This window comes from Sphaerodactylus townsendi, linkage group LG02 (assembly GCF_021028975.2).
Source record: "Sphaerodactylus townsendi isolate TG3544 linkage group LG02, MPM_Stown_v2.3, whole genome shotgun sequence".
NCBI lineage: Eukaryota > Metazoa > Chordata > Lepidosauria > Squamata > Sphaerodactylidae > Sphaerodactylus > Sphaerodactylus townsendi.
The window spans coordinates 103,752,065-103,777,360 of NC_059426.1; the positions used below are offsets into that span (position 1 = coordinate 103,752,065).

General features: G+C 41.8%; 1 long non-coding RNA gene across 1 annotated transcript in view; it reads right to left on the reverse strand.

The window, feature by feature from the left end:
• Positions 1–5,035: 5,035 nt before the first annotated feature.
• Positions 5,036–25,296, reverse strand: part of LOC125427175 — a 51,403-nt gene continuing 31,142 nt past the window's right edge. Inside the window, exon 3 of the long non-coding RNA XR_007243644.1 lies at positions 5,036–5,181. This is a non-coding gene — a long non-coding RNA (uncharacterized LOC125427175). The remainder of the gene's footprint in view (positions 5,182–25,296) is intronic.

Consider the following 25,296-nt stretch of genomic DNA (forward strand, 5'->3'; position numbering starts at 1 on the left):
ACATGGCTTGCATTTGCCAAAATCTTTGTTTATGGAGACTGGTTACCAGTCATTTTATCTCTTCAGTACAAAAGATGTTAATGCATTCTTCTGTGAGCTACAAGTTGATTTCTTGACAACTCAAGCAGTTGTTATACTCCCTTATTTGCTGTATCAATGTTTTTTATTTTCTTATGGATTGAAACAGGGCCTTGAAAATGGTATCAGTGACACACCTTAGTTAATACATTATGAAGTGCTTGCTTGAACTGAGCAGTAAGAATAATTGCTACGCATACCACATAGACTGGGTACATGATAGTACACAGTAACTGTTTCCTAGTTTCTGTTTTTAGACATTCTTCTTGACAGGATGGTCTTATTATTTCAAAAGCAAAAATGTAAATGCTTCTGCTATTAGTATGTATAAATTGATGAAATGACTGCTATCAAGGGAAGTCCCCCATACCCTCCCTTCTTGAAGAGGAAACAAGCTTGTTTTCTGCTGCTAGAGACTAGGGCAAAGAGTAATGGATTCAAGATGCAGGAAAAGAGATCCCACCTAAACATTATGAAGAACTTCCTGACAGTGAGGTCTGTTTAACAGTGGAATACACTGCCTCAGAGTGTGGTAGAGTCTCCTTTGGCGATTTTAAAACAGAGACTGGATGGCCATCTGTCAGGAGTGTTTTGACTGTATATTCCTACATGGAAGGGGGTTGAACTTGATGGCCCATGTGGTCTCTTCCAACTCTATGATTCTATGATTCCTGGGAGAGTAGGGTAACCTTCCAGGTCAGAAGCAGACATCTTTCTACATAGCTTGGGGTAGAAGCTGTAAACCTATTCCTCAAGCTGACCATCCCTGCCCTAATTAATACTGTACTCTGTAGGATATTTTGGAACATGATTGTAAGTATAAATGGCAGATTCTATAGTTTCATTAGCATTTTTGGCCATAATTTTTATGCCTAAGATACTGTCACAACTACATTAACAAATAATCAGTAGGGCCTGTCCAAAACATCTTACTTGAAACCTTTGTCAATCAATATAAACTACAGGCCAAATTGTGCTCTGATTGAAGTAGGTGTATATCCACAGCCTTTCAATAGTTAAGAAAATAGTTCCTTGTTCCTTTTTGTAAATGTTAATGCTTGTGCGTTCAGATTGATGATGGTTTTGGGACATGACAGATGAGAAGTTTAGGAATGCTGCCAGTTGTTGAATGTCTGCGTAGAAACAGGGTGAGTGCCAATAACGATGCCAGGAGAAATATAAAACATAGCATACAGGAAATCAAACAAAAAACACTAACAAGCACAAAAGATACACCACCTACCTGAAAAAGAATTTCCCTGTAAATTCTATGGATTATATGTTGCCTAACAACATAATGGTAGAACAAAGAAGAGAGACATCAGACATATAGTTCTCAGGGGAACAGTTCCAGAAATAAGCATTTACATTTGATTTAAGGAAAAAGTGAGTTTCCCTCAGGAAAGCATTTCTAGTAACTATAGCCAAGAAGACTTTGTTTTAGGCCTTCCTGGTTAGATGAACAACAACAACAAAAAGGTTGCCTGAAGTTGTTAATAGGAATGACAATTCATTTGAGAGTAGAGTTTGCCTCAAGTATGTTGGACTCAAGCTCTGGAGGTAACGAACAGTTTCTTGAATTGTGGTTCATAATGTACTGGCAGCCAGCACAGTGAGCAGATTCATTATATATTCCATTCGGCTGATTCCTATCAGGAGATGAGCTGTTATATTTTGTGCCAGCTGCAGTTTTCAAAACTGGATTCAGTGTCAGTTTGCCGTGTCAGTTTTTACTTTGCTCTAGTAAGAGCAAAGGAATGAACAGACAGGGTATGAGTGACAAGATCTGTCTCACCTGCATAATCTTTTATCAATATGACACTCAGCAGTAGTAATAGCAAAGTGGAGGCCAATATTTGGTGGTCAATTGCTTACCTTTGCTCACTTCTTGTGGCATTGTTTATGGAGTCCTGTGATACTAATGGCAGTTAAATGGCAGCTTCTGTGCACATGTGCAATTTTGCAAAAACTCATCTCCAACTAGTTCAGCAAGCAACTAGTTTGACACGAACCAAAAAAATTGGGTGAGCATCTCACATCTGATCAACACCCTTGAACATGGTGAGTTCAATTGTCGAACATGTTCATGGTAAAATTCACAGTGTCTTTACCTCCTGCAAATTTTAATTAAACTGAAGTTTGGATGATCCTCAGTTACAGATTACAAACAGTGAGGATGGACTGCAACAAGACATTGGAATTGGCAGAAATCAACTAACTTTTACTTCAGCTTCTATTTGTTTGCAGAAGAACTTGCTCCAAAGGTAATGTGTATATGTATATATTATATGGGGGAGATCAATTCATACTTTTGCCCCCTTCAAAAATGTACCCTGTTCCCCTTAGCTGTAGCCCTCCCTTAGTGCAACTGTATTGTTAAGTGCCCCTCACCTTCAGGACAGATTTTCAAGGGCAAAGATATTGAAGTGGAAGGGAGAAGGGAGAGAAATCTTTCCTGTGAAGTCATTCTTTTCCAGGAGTCATTGGATTCAATCCAATATTAAAAAATAAAGGTTATTTGGTTCAGACTTTGATTACTTAATATCTGAAAGCACATCACTATTTGGCAGTAATGTTGAAGCATAGTACAATCTCCTATAACACAGAAGAAAAATATTTGTGAACTTCTGAAAAACTATACAAAGAAATATTGTACAGACAAGTATTGACCCTTCTAGATCCAGTGGATATAACTATGACTTACTGCTCAATACTAAAAATGCTCCTGCTCTACTTCCTTATCACCAAGAATGCTGGGCTAGGAAAAATAATGTCCCAGCAGTGTACACAATTAAAGGTGTGGTGCTGGCACATGAAAGTAACTCAATATTAATGACTCTCATGGGAACAATTCACTTCAAGAGGAAGGTGTGGTGGGAATGTGTTAATGCAATAGTGCCTTACCATATTGCCCATGCTCATATCAAATATCAAAGACAATTCATATGCTAGAATGGCTACTACTTAGGGTTGCCAGCTCTGAGTTGGGAAATACCTGGAGATAATGTAATTCAGTCTTCCCTTCAAAGTAGCCATTTTTTCCAGGAGAACTGATTTTGGTGGTCTGGAGATCAATTGTAATAGCGAGAACTCTCCAGGTGCCACCTGGAGGTTGGCAACCCTATTACTACAAAGCAAGCCATAGATGCTCTTCAAAGTAAGAACAATGGAACAAGAAGATTATATATATATAAACATAGAAAACTGATTTTGGCAAAAGAATAAATAATAACAAGAAGCTGATATATAGAGTGGTTCTTATATATAAGTAGTTGCAATATCTTTCTTCATAAGTGCTACAAGTTTGGCTCAGGTCACTAGCTTATTTTTAATGTTACAATCAATGGTATTTCAATATATATAAACAAGCCAGTATAGATACACACAACTGTATTCAGTTGTTCTTACTGTTGATTTTAAAAGACCTTTCTTTTACCCTAGGTAATTATTTTAAAAAACAGTTCCTTAAAACACTATATTCTAGACAATCCTTTCCACCAGATATGTTTAGCCCCCACATATTGCTTAACAGAGCAGGAATTCCAGATAACCATCGGGAAGCCAACTCCTCTATCTCTACCTCTACTCTCATAACCTTCTCTGCTTAATATGTGAGTGGGGCTTTCCTCAGACAAAAACAACCAAGCAGCTCATGTACATATGCAGTGGCACTGTTTTTGTTAACAGCAGGGATGTAGTAGAGATTCTCCTTTGAATCTGACCCTCCAGTCCCTCAAACAGATTAGCTTAACCAACTTATAACTAAGCTGGCACACACCTGTCCACTATGATTTCCCTCAAAATCTCTTCTCACAGCCTTTAGAATTCTGCCTTTCACAGCCAGCCAATCACAAGCAGTCCTAACTAGGCTTGGCGATTCTGGTAGCCCAAATTGCCAAATATTCCCAAATTGGGGCTGATTAGGGCATATTTGGGCCACAATCGGCCCAAATCCAATGGCCCTGAATATGAGCCGATCCGAATACAAAGCATTGGGATCAGCTTGTTGAAATTCAGGATTCAGTGGCATTTGAGGATCATTTAAACAATCTCCGCATGGAAACGATTCCCAAGAGAAGGGGGTGGACTCCACCCCACAGGAAATCCCCCCAATACTTACTTTGGAGTGCCTTTCAGGGTCACATTTTTAAGCTAGAGGCACCAAAATTTCAGGGTATATTCAGAAGACTCTCCTGATGATACCACATTTTGTTCAGGGGATCCATGGTTATGGACCCTCAAAGGGGTAGACCCCATCTCCTGTTAACTCCCATTGGAAACAATGGAGGATGGGGGCACCCCCATTGTGGGTCCATAACTTTGGACTCCCTGAACCAAACATCACCAAACTCAGGTGGTATCATCAGGACAATCTCCTGAAGATACCCTGAGAGAACATTCCTATGCCTTTTCATATATTTCCCTCAATACATTCTTTACTTTTACTCCAAATTATACAACCGCTCCCCACTCCATTATGTAACTCCAATTACTTGGGAATATTTCATAATTGTGACCAGATTTCCTTAAATTGAACAATTTATTTTTATAGTATTTATCGTTTTCATTTGATAGATTGTAATTTGTTTTATAAACAATTGACAGGGATTTTTAAATTGTGCAGGGCCTAGCTCAGTATTGGATGATAAATAAATAACAGTAATAATACAGAATGACTTTTTAAATTTTATTTTATTTCTAAGTTTTATATACCACCCTACCCCCAAAGGGCTCTGGGTGGTGAACAACATAATGTTAAAACATATACAATTAAGACCATTAAAATAAACACAGCGATAAATATAATAAAACAGTGTCAGCAATAAAATCCTTATTAAAAACCCTCCCAAAGAGGAGAGAAGGAAAAATGGGTCCCGTGGGTAGGTAAGGGGTCCCCAAGCACAGGAGAATAAAGGGGCACTTAAGCTTTTTCTGCACACAGCACTTACTCCATTTTTAAGGTGTTTTCAATTCCATCATTTATCTCAATGTTTGTCTGCTCTCCCCTCCTTGAAACTTTGCTTTCTTGCCTCTGTAATTTGTTCCTCAATTTTTCTATGCATGTGCTGCAATGATATTACATAGCTTTGTTGATTTAGTGGTCTGTAAAATGGAGGGGGGAGGCAGAGGAGAAGAAGGAAAGACACAAAAACAGGAAAAATTAAGAGGGGAGGGGTGACATTGGGGACCAAAGAAATAATAATGGCAGAGCAAGCAATGAAATGAAGGTTTGGCAACCATACGGGGTGTGTACTCGCACGTGCGTTCATGTGTGTGTGTGTGTGTGTGTGTGTGTGTGTAAAATGGCCCACTGTTTTGGCAGGAAAGAAAGAATGTTTCAATATGATTGCACTGTGAGGGAAGCCAGCTTGGAAACGTTTCAGCCAGAAACATTGCTGTAAAAGGGTTTTCACAAACAACAGAGAAAAAGGTAACTGAAAAGGTTTCCACAACCAAATGCGGGATGGGGAGGGAAACAGTGTGGAACTCCATGGAGAAAATGTTTCACTATCATCTTGGAAATGCTGTGACTTGTGCAGAAAAAGGCCTTACACTGTCACAGTAAACAGAGTTATATGCATTGACTTCTACAGAATTAGAAGGGTAAATCTCTGTTTAGGATTGCACTGTTAGTTTTTTGGAAAAATATGTGCATTCTTCTATCCTGGCTGCTTTGAAAGTTTTCAATTCCAAAATAGTCTCAGCTGTTATATGGGGTCCCTATTTGGATTAAATCGGAAAACTATTCTTTCAATTCGCCCCACTCCAAATTTCTACACAAAATCATGGGGCTGCCAAATTGTGTGCTTGTTGCAAAAACTTGGTTCAAGCTATTTATATTTGACAATAACCAAACTCAAATTTTGCAACTGACTCCCATTAATTACAAACAAAACTGAGGAAATTGGCATTTCTATTGGATCTTTGAGTATGTTGTCCCTTGCTAAAGCTTATAATAGTTTGAAAAAAGATCACTAGAAACAGAATCTCAAAACCTATTTGCAGCGGCATCCAAAACATGTTCACCCCTTAGCTCCTTGATACCTTTCAAACAGGGATGCATAACATATTATATATATGTGTGTGTGAATTTTTCTCTAGCCTTTCTCCTTCTTAAAAATTTTGGACCTAGTTGCTCTCTTCATTTCCCAAACCCTTTACTATAATTATAGGCTTACAAATTGGCCTAGAGAAAAAAGTTATCTTCTTTCTGTACAGGTTTAATGTGTAGAAATGGGCAGCTAAAGCTTTTCATGGCATGGAGGTAAATAACATCACTAATTAAATAATATCCCACTAAGCCTCTATGAAAGGGACTGGATATTTTTTTTCTCCAGGTAGGTGTCAACCATAACTTGTCACCTGCACCCTATTTCCTGCTGAGTTTTGAGTCACAGTTTCTTTCCTGCCTGTTGTCAGATAATGTATGGAGAGTTATCTATGTTCCTGGGTGGGACACATGTGCACCTTTCTTTCCCTATTTTGAGACCATCTCTGCAATCATACAAAGCTACTTATTTGTTCACTAAGCCAGAATCCTAGAAGAAGAATAAAACAATTAAATAATCTAATCCAAGCCCTACACAATTATCTTACTTCAAAGAATGGTTAAATTTCTGACTTCCCATAAATCATTTCACAGAATGGAATGGGACAAAATGTCTCCAGTTGTACATCAGGTCCCTGTTTATTTTCCTTCCAAAGAAGCATGAAAAGTTTTATATTATGTCTGCTTGAGAATTCCTGTTTGGATGGTAGTGTTGGGGAATGGAATCACTAACAAGCTTTTAATTCTGCTATGGGCCAGTGGCAAGCTAGCCAACACCTCCCACCCCTCCCTGCTCAGTATCCAGAAGGAAGTACTTTGTCATTAGTGGCAGAGTATTAAATAGCCAGTCCAACTAGCCTGTGTCCAACAAAAGCTACATGTATGGAAATTGCCTCTCACCTGCCCTCAGGGAGCTATTTAAACAAAGCCTAGAGGTAATAGTTTCCAGCCGTTAAGGGAGTCTTACATTCAGATTAATTTTTCTACCCCATATTCCAGTAGCTAAAATGTGCTCATGCTATTCTTTGCTAACCCAAAGGACATAGATTTAATTAAGTATATGTTTTGCCACAGTTTTATTGGACTTCCTTACGTATTGCTCTCTACTTAGATATGCCCCATAATTTTGTGGATTCCAGTTTAAACCAACTAGCACAAGTGTGCAACATGGTAATCTGCTAAATGAGGAAGAGCACTCCTGGTGAAGGTCATCAGTAGAAGAAAGGCAGGAAGGGGATGGGCCATGTAACACTTTTCCTTTTCCCCATTTCAAATCATCTTCAGTCTGCTTCTCTGTCGCACATGTGGATCCTAGCAAGTGGTGAAAAAATGAAGCACTCCACCGTGCAGTCTTTCTTTTCTTTGTCACTACTGTTGGATATGAGTTTGGCGTCAGACACTATTTACAGACTGCTGCTTTGGCATTGATGCTAATGTATTTTTCAGGGCTATCAATCAATACAGTAGTTATCATGTTGTTTTGGTCTTTTGTTCATGTGCCCTTTTCTTAATATTAATGAAAGAGCAAAGCAGTGAGTTGAAAAGCAGACAGGCAGTGGATGGCCCTGGGCAGAGAGTACCTGGGCTCACCTCTCCTGCCCTCCTCTGTATCCTCTACTTGTGACCCAAATTGAAAAATTCCTGGAGATTTGGGGGGTGGTAGAACTTGGGTAAGGTAGTTTCAAGAGGGGAGGAACCTCAGCATGGTATAATGCCATAGGCACCATCTTTCAAAGCAGCCATTTTCTTCAAGGAACTAACTGGTCCTTGTAGTCTGGAGATCAATTGTAATTATCAGAGATTTTCAGGTTACATCTGGAGGTTGGCAACCCTAATTCCACTTTCTGCCCATGTTGTTCCCCCACTGCCTGTCTGTGCATCCTTCTCCACAAGCTTTCTTGCTATCCTGTGACAGTGCTTGCTATCCTGTGATGGTGCTTGGCTTCTTATAGCAATAGTGACTGTCCTCTAGACTATCCACAGGCTGAACTGCACCCTCATGCAATGGTTTCTTCTAATTAAGTCCTTTCCTGGCATTAAGCAGCTTTTTAGGGAGATCAATTAAGGATGGCCCAGGGTTTGGGAGTCAGAGAAGGAATCTCACAGAAACAGCTGGGAGGCATTGGATCCCTTTCAGTCTCGTTTCTGCGCTGGCCACTGGACTGAGACAGTTCTGCTTGCCATTGTGGATGAGCTCCGACTCCAGCTAGACCGAGGTGGCTCAGCGCTGTTGGATCAGGTTCAAGGTGCATTCGATACAGTAGATCACGACCTCCTGGTCCGCCGCCTCACTGAGATCGGAGTTTATAGGACAATCTTGGAATGGCTGTCCTTGTTTCTCCATAACCGGGGATTACAGGTAGCATCGGAGGCAGAGAACTCTAGACGGCACCACATGGTATGTGGGGTGCCACAGGGAGCAATCCTCTCCCCGATGCTCTTTAACATCTACATGAACCCCCTGGCTGGGTTAGTTCGGAGCTTCGGTCTGTGGTGCCACCAGTATGTGGATGACACCCAGCTCGTGTTCACAATGGCTAGCCATCCGGCCTTGGTCCTAGGGGCTCTCCAGCATTGTTTGGAGGCTGTGAGTGTCTGGTTGAAAGCGAGTCGACTGAAGCTGAATCCAGCGAAGACGGAGGTCTTGTGGGTAGGTCGGGGGGAGAGGCCAGTTGCTGATGGGGAGACTTTACATCTGGCCTCATCAGTTGGCAGCTTGGGGTTACCCTGGATTCCCTATTAGCGATGGAGGCCCAGGTGGCAAAAACCACTTGGGCTGCCTTTTACCATCTGCATCAGGCATGGCAGCTGGCACCATACCTCTCTACCTCCATCCTGGCCACAGTGATCCATGCAACGGATGGATATTGTGACTCATTGTACGCTGGCCTTCCTTTAGTTCTGATTCAGAAATTAAAACACATTCAGAACTCAGCAGCCAGGCTACTTTCAGGGGTGTGATAGGGTGACTGGATTACTCCAGTCTTGTACAAGCTCCACTGGTTGTCAATCGAGTTCTGGATCAGGTTCAAGGTGCTTGTTTTGACATTTAAGGCCATGAGCAGTCTTGAACCTACATACCTGCGGGACCGCCTCTCCCCGAATTGCCCCTCTAGACCCATCCGCTCATCGGGGGGGAATTTACTAGTGGTTCCTGGCCCGAGACAGGTTCGGCTGGCCACTACTAGGGCCAGGGCTTTTTCGGTCCTGGGCCCCACCTGGTAGAATGAGCTCCCAGCTGAGATCAGGGCCCTGCGGGACATCTGTGAGTTCCGCAGGGCCTGCAAGACTGAGCTCTTCTGCCAGTCTTTTATATTGTGCCAGCCAGCCTGACTGGAACATCGCTGCCTTCCATGGGTGTCTGGTTAAGGTTTTATCGCTATTTGTTTTTAAAAATTGTATTATTGTTAAAGTTTTAAATGATACCATTTGTGCTGGTATTGGTTTTATATTGTCTGATTGTTGTGGTTTTATTGATGTTTGCCGCCCTGAGCCCTGTGGGAAGGGCGGGATATAAATTGAAAAATAAATAAATAAAAATAAATTCCTTCATATGACACCAATTCTCTGGACAAATCTGGCTGTCTCCCAGCTCACTGGCTTATTGCAGTTGACTAGGGGAGGAGGGAAGGATCTCCACCACCACTCATCTGTGTATCATGTTTCACACATACTCTTCTCCTAGCTACATAGCACAGTATATATGAGAACACAGGAGGTGGAAAGGCTTGTGAGCAAGTAGGCAAAATGAGAAGGCTTGCCTGTGGGTGGTGGAGAATCACAAATGGGAGGGAAGGGCCAGTAGGCTCTGCCACAAGCAGAGCTCCAGCTGCTGCCCCATCTAAAGGTATGCTGGCACTAGTCCTGCAGACAAATGACTGTCCTAGAAGTTCAGAGTCAAAGGCAAGTCATCTCATTGCTAGTGTCAATAAATGAATGCACCATTCTGTCTCTCAGTCAGTCACATTTCTATCCCGCACTGTCAACCTATAAGTGGTGGCTGGAGAGCTTTTGGAATTTCACATCTCCAGGCAGCAGAGATCAGTTCTCCTGGAGAAAATGGCTGCTTTGAAAGGTGAACTGTATATCCCATTGAAGTCCTTCCCCTCCCCAAACCTTACCATCTGACTCTATCTTTTCAAATCTCCAGAAATTTTCCAACCTGCAGCTGGCAACCCTATAATAAGTGTACATTGTGATCCCTTTCTTTCTTTCTTTCTTTCTTTCTTTCTTTCTTTCTTTCTTTCTTTCTTTCTTTCTTTCTTTCTTTCTTTCTTTCTTTCTTTCTTTCTTTCTTTCTTTCTTTCTTTCTTTCTTTCTTTCTTTCTTTCTTTCTTTCTTTCTTTCTTTCTTTCTTTCACATTATTTTTAGTCTGCCTTTCTTACTGGGATTCATGGTAGAATACATAGAGTGAATCAATACAATCAACAGGTTGGGACATTTGATAAAAATGTAATTAGGGATGTAGAACCAACCAGAAATTTAAATAGAAATGATTTAAGTCAAGCTATCTTCAGGTAAAGGATGAGAGCCTGGACATTAAAATGGGCCTCTGAAGTCTTTCTAGTCCTATTATACATGGTAATTGTTGGTCCTTCAGATCAGACATATAACACTTATTATTTCTGTAGGCATGTGGTAATTATTTTTGTGAGTAGCAGCTGATTTCCTGATACAGCTTGAAATAGCTCACTCACTGCATGCCAGTTGGTGGTAAATATGCAAATAAATGTGAGTTGCATGAAGTGGCCTATTGGCTTCTAATGGCCAGTTATCCATGGGATGTTTATCTCAGGGCTGTTCTCTGCTTGCAGCAGGCTCACCTTGTGTTTCTCTGTTCAAATGTGAAGAGACAGTCTGCAACGTGCAGCACAGCTGCTTGCATAGTTCTCCAATTCTCTTATATCTGCCCATGAACAGCCTTAAAGGCATAGAGATCTCTGCTGATATTCTCTCCCCCTCCCTTCCCCTACACACACTCTCTCCCTCTCTGAAATAAAGTGTTAAAAACCCTCTTGATCATCAGGGAGGGCGGAAGCTGAGCTGGGGAGGTGGGATGGAGCCAAATAAATGCCCCACTTGTGCTGTCCCTTGCAAAAGCCCTCTCTCTTGCTTCGCACACCTTCCCCCTGCTGGCTCCTTCCTGCTCCTTGCCGCTTCTCTAAGTGCACAGATCAGAGGTTCTCAAAGTTTTAGTGGCAGACTGTCTCGTTCCCACACCCAGTTCCTCATGGAAAAAAAGTTTAAGATTGTTGGAAAAGATAGTTATCCAAGGAAAATAAAATAAAATCAATCTCCAGCCCCCCCCCCCACACTATCTTTCTCTCTAGCACATCTCTACAACTTTTCCAACTGACCTTAAGAAATGTAGATGTTGAAGTCAAATGTACAAGTATGCAAACAGATGTAGAGACACTCTTATATATGTAATTGTACACTTAGGTTTTATGTCACAAATATAAATCTTCGTTTCTCTCAGCATACTGAGCTGTGTAAATTACTGATTTATGGCAGGACATGAGGCACAATAGGGAGATTAAGTGAAGAATTTATTAAAGGAAGAGCCACACCTTTCTTAAATATTCATAACTCAGAAGAATTCCCATATAGAACACAAACAGCTACCATAATCGGCTCACTATAACTGAACTAACAAACTTGGTTTTGTTCTTTCAATTTGCTCTCATTTTGCCAAAAAGATGGGGAGAAAGATACTGGGTAGTTTCCTTGACTGGTTTCTCAGCCTTTGAGCTGGGAGAAATCTAAAAAAGGCAGGTGTGCCAAAGGGATCACTTGATTAATTTTACCATAATCCTCTTTAAGATAAGAAAATAAATAACTAAATTAAAGACCCATTAAACATCCAGTCTACTCTAGGAATCACTGTAAACTTTACAGTTCTACGATCGAGTTTCTGGTAATTCCCAGAGGAGCATGACATCCCATTTAGGTTTTTCCCAGAAGTGATGGCCCACTATGATGGCACCTCTCCATGTTCCTCCACCAGTCTCCTGCTGGTTGTCATGCCTAGCAAACCCATTTTCAATGTTTCCCTACATTAATAATTTCTTGTAAGTGTAAAACTAGCGCAGCATGTGAAGGATACAACTTTTCTGCCCTCTATGCTAATGTTTATTTTCAGGCAATTGTTACATGGGGGAGTATTAAAAATGTGACTTCCTTTCCTGCATTCTGAAGTGGTATAGCTCATTTTTTCCAATGCTCAATTCTCCACCACTTCATTCTGCAACATACATAGACCAATCTGTACATATAGGATGAATAGTAACACAATTCCCTTTTTGCTTTTCTGAAATGTCAGCTTATTTTACAGTGTAGTTGATGACATAAATGAACTATTTACCCCACCCCAGTTGCACTCCAATTTCACAAATCCAAAGCCATTCAGTCTGTACATGAATTTTTTGCCATGAAGTTCTTTGATTTGAATTGTCTGAATATGTACCTTGGCATCTGGAAAGAGAACAGTATTTATGCAACTGAGTGTGCCTGCTGGCAAGCATACCTTAAAAATGTGTCAAATATTGCTATGTAGATTAGAATGGCTCCTTCATGGCTGGTATGATCTATCAGGTAAACACATAGTTTGGAATAAGTTTGAATTTCAAACCATCTGAACTGTTTCTTCAAGACTGCCAATCCAGTGTATAATGAATATGTGCTAGATTGCAACAAGTATACCAGGCAAGTATGTCAGTTCTTTTCACAGTTTAATACTTTTAACATTAAGAACATAAGAACATAAGAACATAAGAACAAGCCAGCTGGATCAGACCAAAGTCCATCTAGTCCAGCTCTCTGCTACTCGCAGTGGCCCACCAGGTGCCTTTGGGAGCTCACATGCAGGATGTGAACGCAATGGCCTTCTGCGGCTGTTGCTCCCGATCACCTGGTCTGTTAAGGCATTTGCAATCTCAGATCAAGGAGGATCAAGATTGGTAGCCATAAATCAACTTCTCCTCCATAAATCTGTCCAAGCCCCTTTTAAAGCTATCCAGGTTAGTGGCCATCACCACCTCCTGTGGCAGCATATTCCAAACACCAATCACACGTTGCGTGAAGAAGTGTTTCCTTTTATTAGTCCTAATTCTTCCCCCCAGCATTTTCAATGAATGCCCCCTGGTTCTAGTATTGTGAGAAAGAGAGAAAAATTTCTCTCTGTCAACATTTTCTACCCCATGCATAATTTTGTAGACTTCAATCATATCCCCCCTCAGCCGCCTCCTCTCCAAACTAAAGAGTCCCAAACGCCAGGGGCGAATCTAGACAAACTGGAGCCCGGGGACAAAATCTGAGTTTGGTACTTCCTTCCACCCCAGGTATGGGTGACCACCCTCCCACAACAATCAAACAATGATTTTTTTTGCACCAGCTCACAAAACACCTCCCACCCCCAGCAAAACATGCATGGCTCTCTCCCCACCGACTCTCTTTCCTAATTTTGTCCTCACACCAACCCTATGAGGTAGGCTGTTAGCCTCAGAAAGAGCTCCAAGCCAGTGCAAGTGAGAGATTAACTTTTAAGCATGTAAATCTCTCACAAGTCACTACATCTGAAGGTTTACCAAGCAAACATCAGCACATCATCTCTCACAAATCACCTCCTACCCCAGCAAAACTACATGGCTCCTCCCCACCACTTTCTAATTGTGTCCTCACACCAACCTGTGAGGTAGGCTGCTAGCCTGAGAGCAGCTCCAAGCCAGTGCAAGTGGGAATTAACTTTTAATATGTAAATCTCTCACAAGTCACCCCATCTGAAGGTTTACCAAGCAAACATCAGCATCATCTTCAGTTCTGCTGCTTCTTCTGGGCTTCCTGCTCCAGCTTGCCTTTCACTGTGCCTGCCTGTGCCAAAGCTTGCCTGGGAGAAGGCTTCTGAGTAATGCCACACTTAATTTAAGGCGAATAAGGCATGCTGGGTTAGAGGGAGGGGAGGCGGAGCTTCCCAGTCCTGCTCCTGGGAGCCCAGTGGGACTTCTCCCCCACTCTGGACACTCCAGGCCACCCATTACAGAGTGGGGGGCTTCACGACAGGCACTGGGAGCAGTCGGCTGCTTCAGTGCCTGTTTTCTAGGGCTTGCTCAATCCCTCCCTGTGTGGGAGGATGTTTTGACGCCCCCCACGTGACCTCAATCAGTGCGCCCGGGGACAAGGGGTACCCCATGTCCCTAGGCAGGAACGCCAGTGCCAAACGCTGCAGCCTCTCCTCATAGGGAAGGTGCTCCTGTCCCTCAATCATCCTTGTTGCCCTTCTCTGCACTTTTTCTATCTCCTCAATATCCTTTTTGAGATGCGGCGACCAGAACTGGACACAGTACTCCAAGTGCGGTCGCACCACTGCTTTATATAAGGGCATGACAATCTTTGCAGTTTTATTCTCAATTCCCATATACTCCTGCTAGACAGCTTTTATATGCACACATTCTCCTTGTGAAATAGCAGCTTATTTCACAACCTTTAACCTACTTTTAGAAGCAATACAAAGCCAGGCTTCTTCTTCATGTTTTTAAGCTGTCTTTGTCTTTGTTTTGGATAGGACTGAATAGATGGATGAATTGTTGTGCCATCAGAGATACCATGGGAAGTCAGCATACCTGCCAGGTTCCAGAACTAATTCCTCATTGTTGCATAACTTGGCAATTTTGGAGAGAAACTGAAAGCAATCCGCTTTGAAAGTGGCAGCATCAAAGTGCTTCACAAACACTGACTACTTCACCATAGCAGTCTTCCTGACGTAAAGGGAAATATATAACTTCTCTTTGAGTCTATTCAAATATGCTGAAAACTTCAGCCCATTCCAACATGGTAGTCTAATTCAGTATACAAGTATGCCATTTTCACTATGTAAAAGGGAGACAGCGTGTTTAAAAACCTTTTTGCAAATGGAACGCTTATATATAAAAGAAAAAAAGTGATTGTTTAGATGTCTACAGGTATAAACCACATTCCCATTTGGAAGCTACAGACCATTTGTAGCTTCTGCTATGTTGAACTGCTATGTTGACAGGCTACTGAAGAGATTCCATGCTCATAATGGCAAAAAGCTATTGGTAGAGGTAACTCCAGGAAGTCAGAAGAGAGAAAGATCAGCAGTGGAAGGGCATAGGATAGCTGCCAGGAGGGACAGCACCATTTCCCATCTTCCTTTCTTTTTTAAAAAAATTGTGCTTAAATATTCATCTACTTTTCAGAGCCCCTTTCTTTGGTTGCATCCCCCATTGGGCTTGGGGTGCATAGAAGGGATGTTGGGATAATGTAACTCCATCATCATTTTGCAATTGTTGGGATATGGGGTGCCTTTATGTTAAAGATCAGACCTTTGCTCATTTATCTTCTTTTCAAGATGCCCACCTATGAGGTACCTGACACATCCCTGATAATGCAGAATTAATTGATTTGATACTAAGTTAAGCCTATACTATAGTGTAGATATCTGAACTTAAGGGAAGCCATTTTGCAACTATTAAAGCCAACCTTTATTCCATTTTGTTTTATGCATATTTGTTTCCTGGGACACTATACCATGTCAGGAAAAAAACACAGTTCCTTAAAAGCAATTATCTAAATTCTGCTTTATGCAACATTTGCAGATCTATCCTCTCCATTGAAAAAAGACTGGCAGGTAACAGATGCTGGCAAAAAATCTTCTGTGCTTGAAACCTTGTAGAAGCAAGCTTGTCTGCCCATAGAGGGTGAACCCTAACCTTGGCCCCAATCTTCCACCCTCTAGACAGAAAATGGTATCCATAGTGACACTTGAGGAATTTCCCCATATCTCTATGATGTTTACCATAAATATTAGGGAAAATTCCTAGAGTATTACCTGGAAGTGATGTCATCTCCACCCTCCACATACCACTCTCAAAGTGTCTTGACATTTGCAAGGCAATGCTGGCAACCCCTTTGTAGAATTGCTGTCATTCAGAGAAGACAATACTAAGTCAAGGAAAAAGTTCCATTAGTCAGTTGACTCTTGAACGCTCATACCCACAAAATCTTTTTGGTCTCTGAGGCACTACTGGATTTGAATCTTGTTCTTCTACTGTAGACTACTATGGCTACCAGCCGAAAGTGTGTTCAGGGGGAGGGGACAAAGAAGAAAAAGACAAGTTTGAATTTATGCTCTGCTTTTCTCTCCTGTAAGGAGTCTCAAGTGGCTTAAAAACTCCTTCCCTTCCACTTCCCACAACAGACACCTTGTGAGGTAGGTGGGTTTGAGAGAGTTCTGAAGAACTGTGACTAGCCCAAGGTCATCCAGTAGGCTTCATGTGGGGGAGTGGGGAAATAAATCAGTTTCATCAGATAAGAGTCAATTGCTCATGTGAAGGAACAGGGAATCAAGCATGGTTCTCCAGACTGGAGTCTACCAGTTCTTAACCACTACATCACACTGAATACGGGAGACAGATGACAGAAGAACAAATTGGAGACAGAGGCCTTATTCAGCATCCCTTATGGAACCACCACTGACACCTTCATACAAGGTCCAGGAATTCTGTGGTAACTTGAATAGTTGGGCTTGATAGCCCAATTAATCTCCTAATTCTTGGCCAGGGCCAGCACCTGACATCAGTCCCTGAGTTTCTAAATACGTATAGTGATAATTTGTAGGTATGAGGCTTCAGATCTCTTCTGTAGCATCTGTAGTTAAAGATATCAACTACATAGAGAAGACCACTCAACAACAATGAAACAGATGGGTATCTGTCCGTCCATCCATCCATCCATCCATCCATCAAATATCACAGAGTTTTTGCTGATAAATAATAGCTGCAGAGGTAATAATTCAAATTGGAGACATGGTACAGAAGCGATATCAATGAAAATCTTGGGTGAATTTATCACTATTTTGCTCCAATGTGGAAACATTTTCTTGAATTTCTTAACCTGAAGTAATGAAATTTTATAGTCAAGTTGCAACTATTGCTTCAGATAAAATATAAACAAAACAGGATGTGTAGTAGATTTGCTGACATATGGTCATTAGCATCATTCTATTAAGTTCAGTGGCATTGGATCATTTCAGAGATCTCTACCTGCATCCAAAGTGTTAGATCCTGCCTGAATTTCTGTGCACAGAAGGGCTTCCATGCATAGAAGTGCAACCTTCTCTTCCTACTGCAGTCCTCGATGCCCACCATTGGTAGACAGAAGACTCTAAGAAGCAACATAATGGGGGCTGCCATATGAGGGGGGATTAGTGAAAATTCCCCACTTCCACATGCATGGGTCTTTTCAATGTGAATACAAAGGAACTCAGATTTTCATTCATACAGATACATGTTTTAATTCTAAACTCAGAAATCTCAGTTGTTGCATGAAGATATCAGCAAGTTAGATAACAGCAGATGTGAACTTGATAATACTTCCAACCCTGAGATGAGATATTTTGATATACTGATATATTGATGTGATATATTGTAACTATATGTGCTAGATACAGATGTACCCGTTCGATAAATGAGTAAACCTTACTGATAAAACCAGACAGGCTAGAAGTATAGTCCAAGGCCTTATACACACATGTAACAAAGGCATAGATCCAACTGTATGATTGGAAGCAACCCATAACTAACAAGCTAGGACCTCAGTAATCAGCATCTAACCATCAGTTTATGGAGTGTACTGGGTACTCTGCCATACATAGTCTCTTTTCTATTGTCCTTCCAAAAGCTCTGAGTAGTGGGGGAAAGAGGCAAGAGCAGATAAGCAGAGACTGTGACCATATAGGAAAACTGATAAAGAAACATAACCTACAAACAATCTACAGACCCACTAAGAAAATTCAACAAATGCTACGTTCAGCAAAGGATAAGAGGGGTCCCCTAGCTACTGCAGGAGTCTACCGCATACCATGTAGCTGTGGACAAGTCTACATAGGAACCACACCAAACGCAGAGCTTAGACACGAATTAAAGAACACGAAAGGCACTGCAGACTATTTCAGCCAGAAAAATCAGCAATAGCAGAACACTTGATAAACCAGCCTGGACACAGAATATTATTTGAAACACAGAAATTCTGGACCACTCTGACAACCACTTTGTCAGACTACACAGAGAAGCCATTGAAATTCACAAGCACATGGACAATTTCAACAGGAAGAAAGAAACCATGAAAATGAACAGAATTTGGCTGCCAGTGTTGAAAAACTCTAGAATCAAGACAGTGACAGAATCAAGACAGCTCCACACAAACACAGGACAACTATAGACTATAGCACTCAAAGGGAACAAAGACCAGGATACTTCTATTCAGATCCATTCAACTGTTGACCTTGCTAGCTTCATTGTTACTCCCATGCTACAGATTTCTCTGTGACTAACATGCCAGGCTACTCTATTCAGATGGCCTCACCTTTTCACAAATCAGGCTCCATCCCTGAAGACTGGAAGATGGCCAATGTCACACCAATCTTTAAGAAAGGATCTAGGGGGGACCCGGGAAATTACAGGCCAGTCAGTTTGACATCTGTTCCTGGTAAATTAGTAGAATCTATCATTAAAGATAAAATTATAAAACATGTAGAAAAGCAAGACCTGCTGAGAAAGAGTCAGCATGGCTTTTGCAGAGGCAAATCCTTTCTTACAAACTTACTAGAGTTCTTTGAGGGTGTAAACAGGCATGTGGACAGGGGTGAACCGGTGGACATTGTCTACTTGGATTCCAAAAGGCTTTTGACAAAGTTCCTCACCAGAGACTGTTGAGAAAACTCAGCAATGAAGGAATAAGAGGGGAAGTCCTCCTATGGATTAAAAACTGGTTGAGAAACAGGAAACAAAGAGTGGGTGTAAATGGAAGTTCTCACAATGGAGAGATGTAGGAGTGGTGTCCCCAAGGATCCGTTTGGGACCAATTATGCTAACCTATTCATAAATGACCTGGAAGTAGGGGTGGGTAGCTGTGGTGGCCAAGTTTGCAGATGATACCAAATTATGTAGGGTGGTGAGAACCACAAAGGATTCACCCGAAAGAGCTCCAAGCTGACCTTGATAAATTAGATGAGTGGGCTCAGAAATGGCAAATGCAGTTCAATGTAGCAAAATGTAAGTGATGCACATAGGGGCAAAAAATCCAAACTTCACATACACGCTCCAGGGGTCAGTGCTATCAGTCACAGACCAGGAAAGGGATTTAGGCGTCTTAGTTGATAGTTCCATGGGAATGTCAGCTCAATGCATGGCAGCTGTGAAAAGGCAAACTCTATGCTGGGGATCATTAGAAAATTGATAATAAAACTGCAAAGATTGTCATGCCCTTATATATAAAGCAGTGAATGCTGACCGCACTTGGAGTACTAATGTCCAGTTCTGTTGCGCGCCCTCCAAAAGGATATTGAGGAGATAGAAAAAGTGCAGAGAAGGGCAACAAGGATGATTGAGGAACTGGAGCACCTTCCTATGAGGAGGAGGCTGCAGCGTTTGGGACTCTTTAGTTTGGAGAGGAGGCTGACTGAGGGGGGATATGATTGAAGTCTACAAAAAAATTATGCATGGGAGTAGAAAATGTTGACAGAGAGACATTTTCTCTCTTTCTCACAATACTAGAACCAGGGACATTCATTGAAAATGCTGGGGAAGGTAGGACTAATAAAAGGAAACACTTCTTCACGCAACGTGTGATTGGTGTTTGGAATATGCTGCCACAGGAGGTGGTGATGGCCACTAACCTGGATAGCTTTAAAAGGGGCTTGGACAGATTTATGGAGGAGAAGTTGATTTATGGCTACCAATCTTGATCCTCTTTGATCTGAGATTGCAAATGCCTTAACAGACCAGGTGATCGGGAGCAACAGCCGCAGAAGGCCATTGCGTTCACATCCTACATGTGAGCTCCCAAAGGCACCTGGTGGGCCACTGCGAGTAGCAGAGAGCTGGACTAGATGGACTTTGGTCTGATCCAGCTGGCTTGTTCTTATGTTCTTATGTTCTTATGTTCACCTCACAGTATATATACTCCACTTGCTTTCCATTCCTACCATTAGATCCTCTGAAGATGCCAGCCACAGATGCAGGCGAAACGTCAGGAGAGAATGCTGCTAGAACACAGCCATACAGCCCGGAAACCACACAGCACCCCAGTGATTCCGGCCGTGAAAGCCTTCGACAATACAGAGACTGTGAATGTTATTCAGAGGTGTAGTACAGGTGTCATTGCTTTTCTCAAGCTGGCATTTAGTTCTGATACTATGATGCATCGCAGGAACTGTTTTTAAGATGTTGGCACTTTCCAGGAAAGCAGCATTACTTGGCAGCTTTTCTACCATGAAGGGTTGCCTTAATGAACTAGAAGGAACCTTACCAACAAGTATTGGAGACGGTGTTTCTTTTACAAGCCAACAAGCAGTATTCAGTTTCATGACCATTCCTTGTTATCATCCTGTTAGGTAATTATTTTTGCCAGAGATGCTTGCTACAGACATCATCAGCCACTGTAGTAAAGGAACGGATCCCGTGAGCTTGAAAATGTGTGAGATTAAAGAAAAGGCATGGACAGGGCTGTTGGCATAGTCTTACCTTGGCTGTCAGAATTAGATGGTGAAAGGATACCTGGCACATGTCTTGGCAGTCCAAGCATTTATTAGACCTTATCCTGAGCTTGTTAAATAGCCCTTTGAAATTGAATAAAGAAAGCTGCCCAGAACCTAGAATAATGTCATTAAAACTACAAGCATCCTTGACACAAACATCCTCCCTTCAGTCTACAGATTAATTAATTGCAAAATCAACAAATGAAATGTTTTTTTTCCTTTTGGAGTAATAATATATGAGTGCTGTGTGGTTTCCGGGCTGTATGGCCGTGTTCTAGCAGCATTCTCTCCTGATGTTTCGCCTGCATCTGTGGCTGGCATCTTCAGAGGATCTGAAGGATCTGGCATCTTCAGATGATCCGCTGAAGATGCCAGCCACAGATCTGGTAACATCGAAGAGAGGAAATGCTGCTAGAACATGGCCATTCCCTTAATAGCTAACTAAGTGATTCCGACCGTGAAAGCCTTCGACAATACAATATATGAGTGTTTTCGGCTCAGAGTTGAACAATTTCTTTTGAACTGGGAGTATGCCTTTAATTTTCTCTGGCACTTAAAGAGGGCAACCCTCATGCATGTTTTATATACCACTTCAGTTTCCTTACTCAAATCCACCCAACAGTTCTTGCCTTGAATTATAATTTATCCATCTGCACAGAAATATCCTCTGATCCCATAATGGTCTTTTAGCAACCATCTGGGTATACCAATCTACAATATTGCAAGAAAAATGCCCAAAGATCTTCAACCATAGGAGGAGACAGGAAGTTATTATAAACTAATATGAAAAAGATGAGTGTCTTTTTGATTATCTGAATAAACAGACTGACATCAAGAAACTGAGAATCCATTCTATTGCAACTCTAATACTAGCTAATAATTTGGTTGAGTCACTCAGTTTCCTTTTTTCTATGAAACTTAATCCATAAATATTGCATTGTGATGTGAATTAGAATTCTTTACTTTCATATTCCTTATCAAGAGCTAGATCTGTAGAACTTCCAACTTTAAGAAGTGTTAAGAACATAAGAACAAGCCAGCTGGATCAGACCAGAGTCCATCTAGTCCAGCTCTCTGCTACTTGCAGTGGCCCACCAGGTGCCTTTGGGAGCTCACATGCAGAATGTGAAAGCAATGGCCTTCTGCAGCTTTTGCTCCCGAGCACCTGGACTGTTAAGGCATTTGCAATCTCAAATCAAAGAGGATCAAGATTGGTAGTCATAGATCGACTTCTCCTCCATAAATCTGTCCAAGCCTCTTTTAAAGCTATCCAGGTTAGTGGCCATCACCACCTCCTGTGGCAGCATATTCCAAACACCAATCACACGTTGCGTGAAGAAGTGTTTCCTTTTATTAGTCCTAATTCTTCCCCCCAGCATTTTCAATGAATGCCCCCTGGTTCTAGTATTGTGAGAAAGAGAGAAAAATTTCTCTCTGTCAACATTTTCTACCCCATGCATGATTTTATAGACTTCAATCATATCCCCCCTCAGACGTCTCCTCTCCAAACTAAAGAGTCCCAAACGCTGCAGCCTCTCCTCATAGGGAAGGTGCTCCAGTCCCTCAATCATCCTTGTTGCCTTCTCTGCACTTTCTATCTCCTCAATATCCTTTTGAGATGTGGCAACCAGAACTGGACACAGTACTCCAAGTGCTTGGTGCCCTTTGGCATATAAGGGCATGACAATCTTTGCAGTTTTATTCTCAATTCCTTTCCTAATGATCCCCAGCATAGAGTTTGCCTTTTTCACAGCTGCCATGCATTGAGTTGACATTCCCATGGAACTATCAACTAAGACACCCAAATCCCTTTCCTGGTCTGTGACTGATAGCACTGGACCCTTGTAGCTTGTATGTGAAGTTTGGATTCTTTGCCCCTATGTGCATCACTTTACATTTTGCTACATTGAACTGCATTTTCCATTCTGAGCCCACTCACCTAATTTATCAAGGTCCGCTTGCGCCCTTCGCAATCCTTTGTGGTTCTCCCCACCCTACATAATTTGGTATCATCTGCAAACTTGGCCACCACGCTACCCACCCCTACTTCCAGGTGATTTATGAATAGGTTAAAGAGCACTGGTCCCAAAACGGATCCTTGGGGGACACCACTCCCTACATCTCTCCATTGTGAGAACTTCCCATTTACACCCACTCTTTGCTTCCTGTTTCTTAACCAGTTTTTAATCCATAGGAGGACTTCCCCTCTTATTCCTTCATTGCTGAGTTTTCTCAATAGTCTCTGGTGAGGAACTTTGTCAAAAGCCTTTTGGAAATCCAAGTAGACAATGTCCACCGGTTCACCCCTGTCCACATGCCTGTTTACACCCTCAAAGAACTCTAGTAAGTTTGTAAGACAGGATTTGCCTCTGCAAAAGCCATGCTGACTCTTCCTCAGCAGGTCTTGCTTTTCTACATGTTTTATAATTTTATCTTTAATGATAGATTCTACTAATTTACCAGGAACAGATATCAAACTGACTGGCCTGTAATTTCCTGGGTTCCCCCTAGATCTTTTCTTAAAGATTGGTGTGACATTGGCCATCTTCCAGTCTTTAGGGATTGAGCCTGATTTGTGAAAAGGTGAGGCCATCTGAATAGAGTAGCCTGGCATGTTAGTCACAGAGAAATCTGTAGCATGGGAGTAACAGTGAAGCTAGCAAGGTCAATAGTTGAATGGATCTGAATAGAAGTATCCTGGTCTTTGTTCCCTTTGAGTGCTATAGTCTATAGTTGTCCTGTGTTTGTGTGGAGCTGATCGGTCACTGTCTTGATTCTAGAGTTTTTCAACACTGGCAGCCAAATTCTGTTCATTTTCATGGTTTCTTTCTTCCTGTTGAAATTGTCCATGTGCTTGTGAATTTCAATGGCTTCTCTGTGTAGTCTGACAAAGTGGTTGTCAGAGTGGTCCAGAATTTCTGTGTTTCAAATAATATTCTGTGTCCAGGCTGGTTTATCAAGTGTTCTGCTATTGCTGATTTTTCTGGCTGAAATAGTCTGCCGGAACCTTTAAGTGTTCTTTAATTCGTGTCTAAGCTCTGCGTTTGGTGGTTCCTATGTAGACTTGTCCACAGCTACATGGATATGGTGAACTCCGTGGGACTCTGTAGCATTTGTTGAATTTTCTTAGTGGGTCTGTAGATTGTTTGTAGGTTATGTTTCTTTATCAGTTTTCCTATATGGTCACAGTCTCTGCTTATCTGCTCTTGCCTCTTTCCCCCACTACTCAGAGCTTTTGGAAGGACAATAGAAAAGAGACTATGTATGGCAGAGTACCCAGTACACTCCATAAACTGATGGTTAGATGCTGATTACTGAGGTCCTAGCTTGTTAGTTATGGGTTGCTTCCAATCATACAGTTGGATCTATGCCTTTGTTACATGTGTGTATAAGGCCAGAACTTCTTCCTTGTCTACCACTATCATCACTAGTTCCTCGGATCCGCCTCCCAAGAAGCATGGTTCAGGTGCAGGAATGTTCCTCACCTCCTCTTGGGTGAAGACAGATGCAAAGAATTCATTCAGCTTCTCTGCAATCTCCCTGTCATCATTTAGCACACCCTTTGCTCCTTTGTCATCTAACGGGCCTACGGCTTCCCTAGCTGGCTTCCCTGCGCGGTATACTTGAAGAACTGTTTGTTGCTGGTCTTGATGTTCGCAGCCATGTGTTCCTCATAATCCTTTTTTGCCTCCCTTACAGCTAACTTGCTTCTCTTTTGCCACCATTTGTGTTCCCTCATATTCTTCATCAGTCAAACTGGACTTCCATTTTCTAAAAGACATTTTCTTTTTTCTGATAATTTCCTCAACCTCTCTTGTTAACCATGGTGGCTTTCTTTTGGACTGGGTGCTGCCTTTCCTAACCTGCGGAACACATTCCAGCTGAGCTTTTATTACTGTGTTTTTAAATAACTTCCAAGCATCCTGGACAGTTTTGACTCTCTTAATTTTCCCTTTCAGCTTCCTGCACACTATCCTCCTCATCTTTGAGAAATTTCCCTTTCTGAAGGCGAATGTAACTACATTAGTAGTTGTCACTTGTTCGCATGCAGAGATACTGAATCTGACAGCATTGTGGTCACTGTTCCCTATCGGCTCAACAACACTGACTTCCTGCACTAGGTCCTGGGTCCCACTTAGAATTAGATCTAGGATCACCTCTCCCCTGGTTGGTTCCACAACCATCTGTTCTAAGCCACAGTCATTTAGCATATCCAGGAATGCTCTCTCCTTACTATGACCTGAACATGCATTTTTCCAGTTTATATGGGGATAGTTAAAATCACCCATTACCACTACATTTTTGTTTTTGTTGGCTTCTCTAATTTCTTTTTCCATCTCAGAATCCTCTTTTGCACTTTGGTCAGGGGGACGATAATATATTCCTAATATTAAACTGTCCTTCTCACCTGGTATTGATATCCACAGTGATTCTGTAGGGGAACCAGCTTCCCTTTCATTGTTTATTTTATGTGACACTATGCTCTCTTTTATGTAAAGGGCAACTCCACCCCCAATGCGCCCTGTCCTATCCTTCCTATAGAGCCTGTAGCCTGGGATAACAGCATCCCACTGGTTCTCCTCATTCCACCATGTCTCTGTAATGCCCACTATA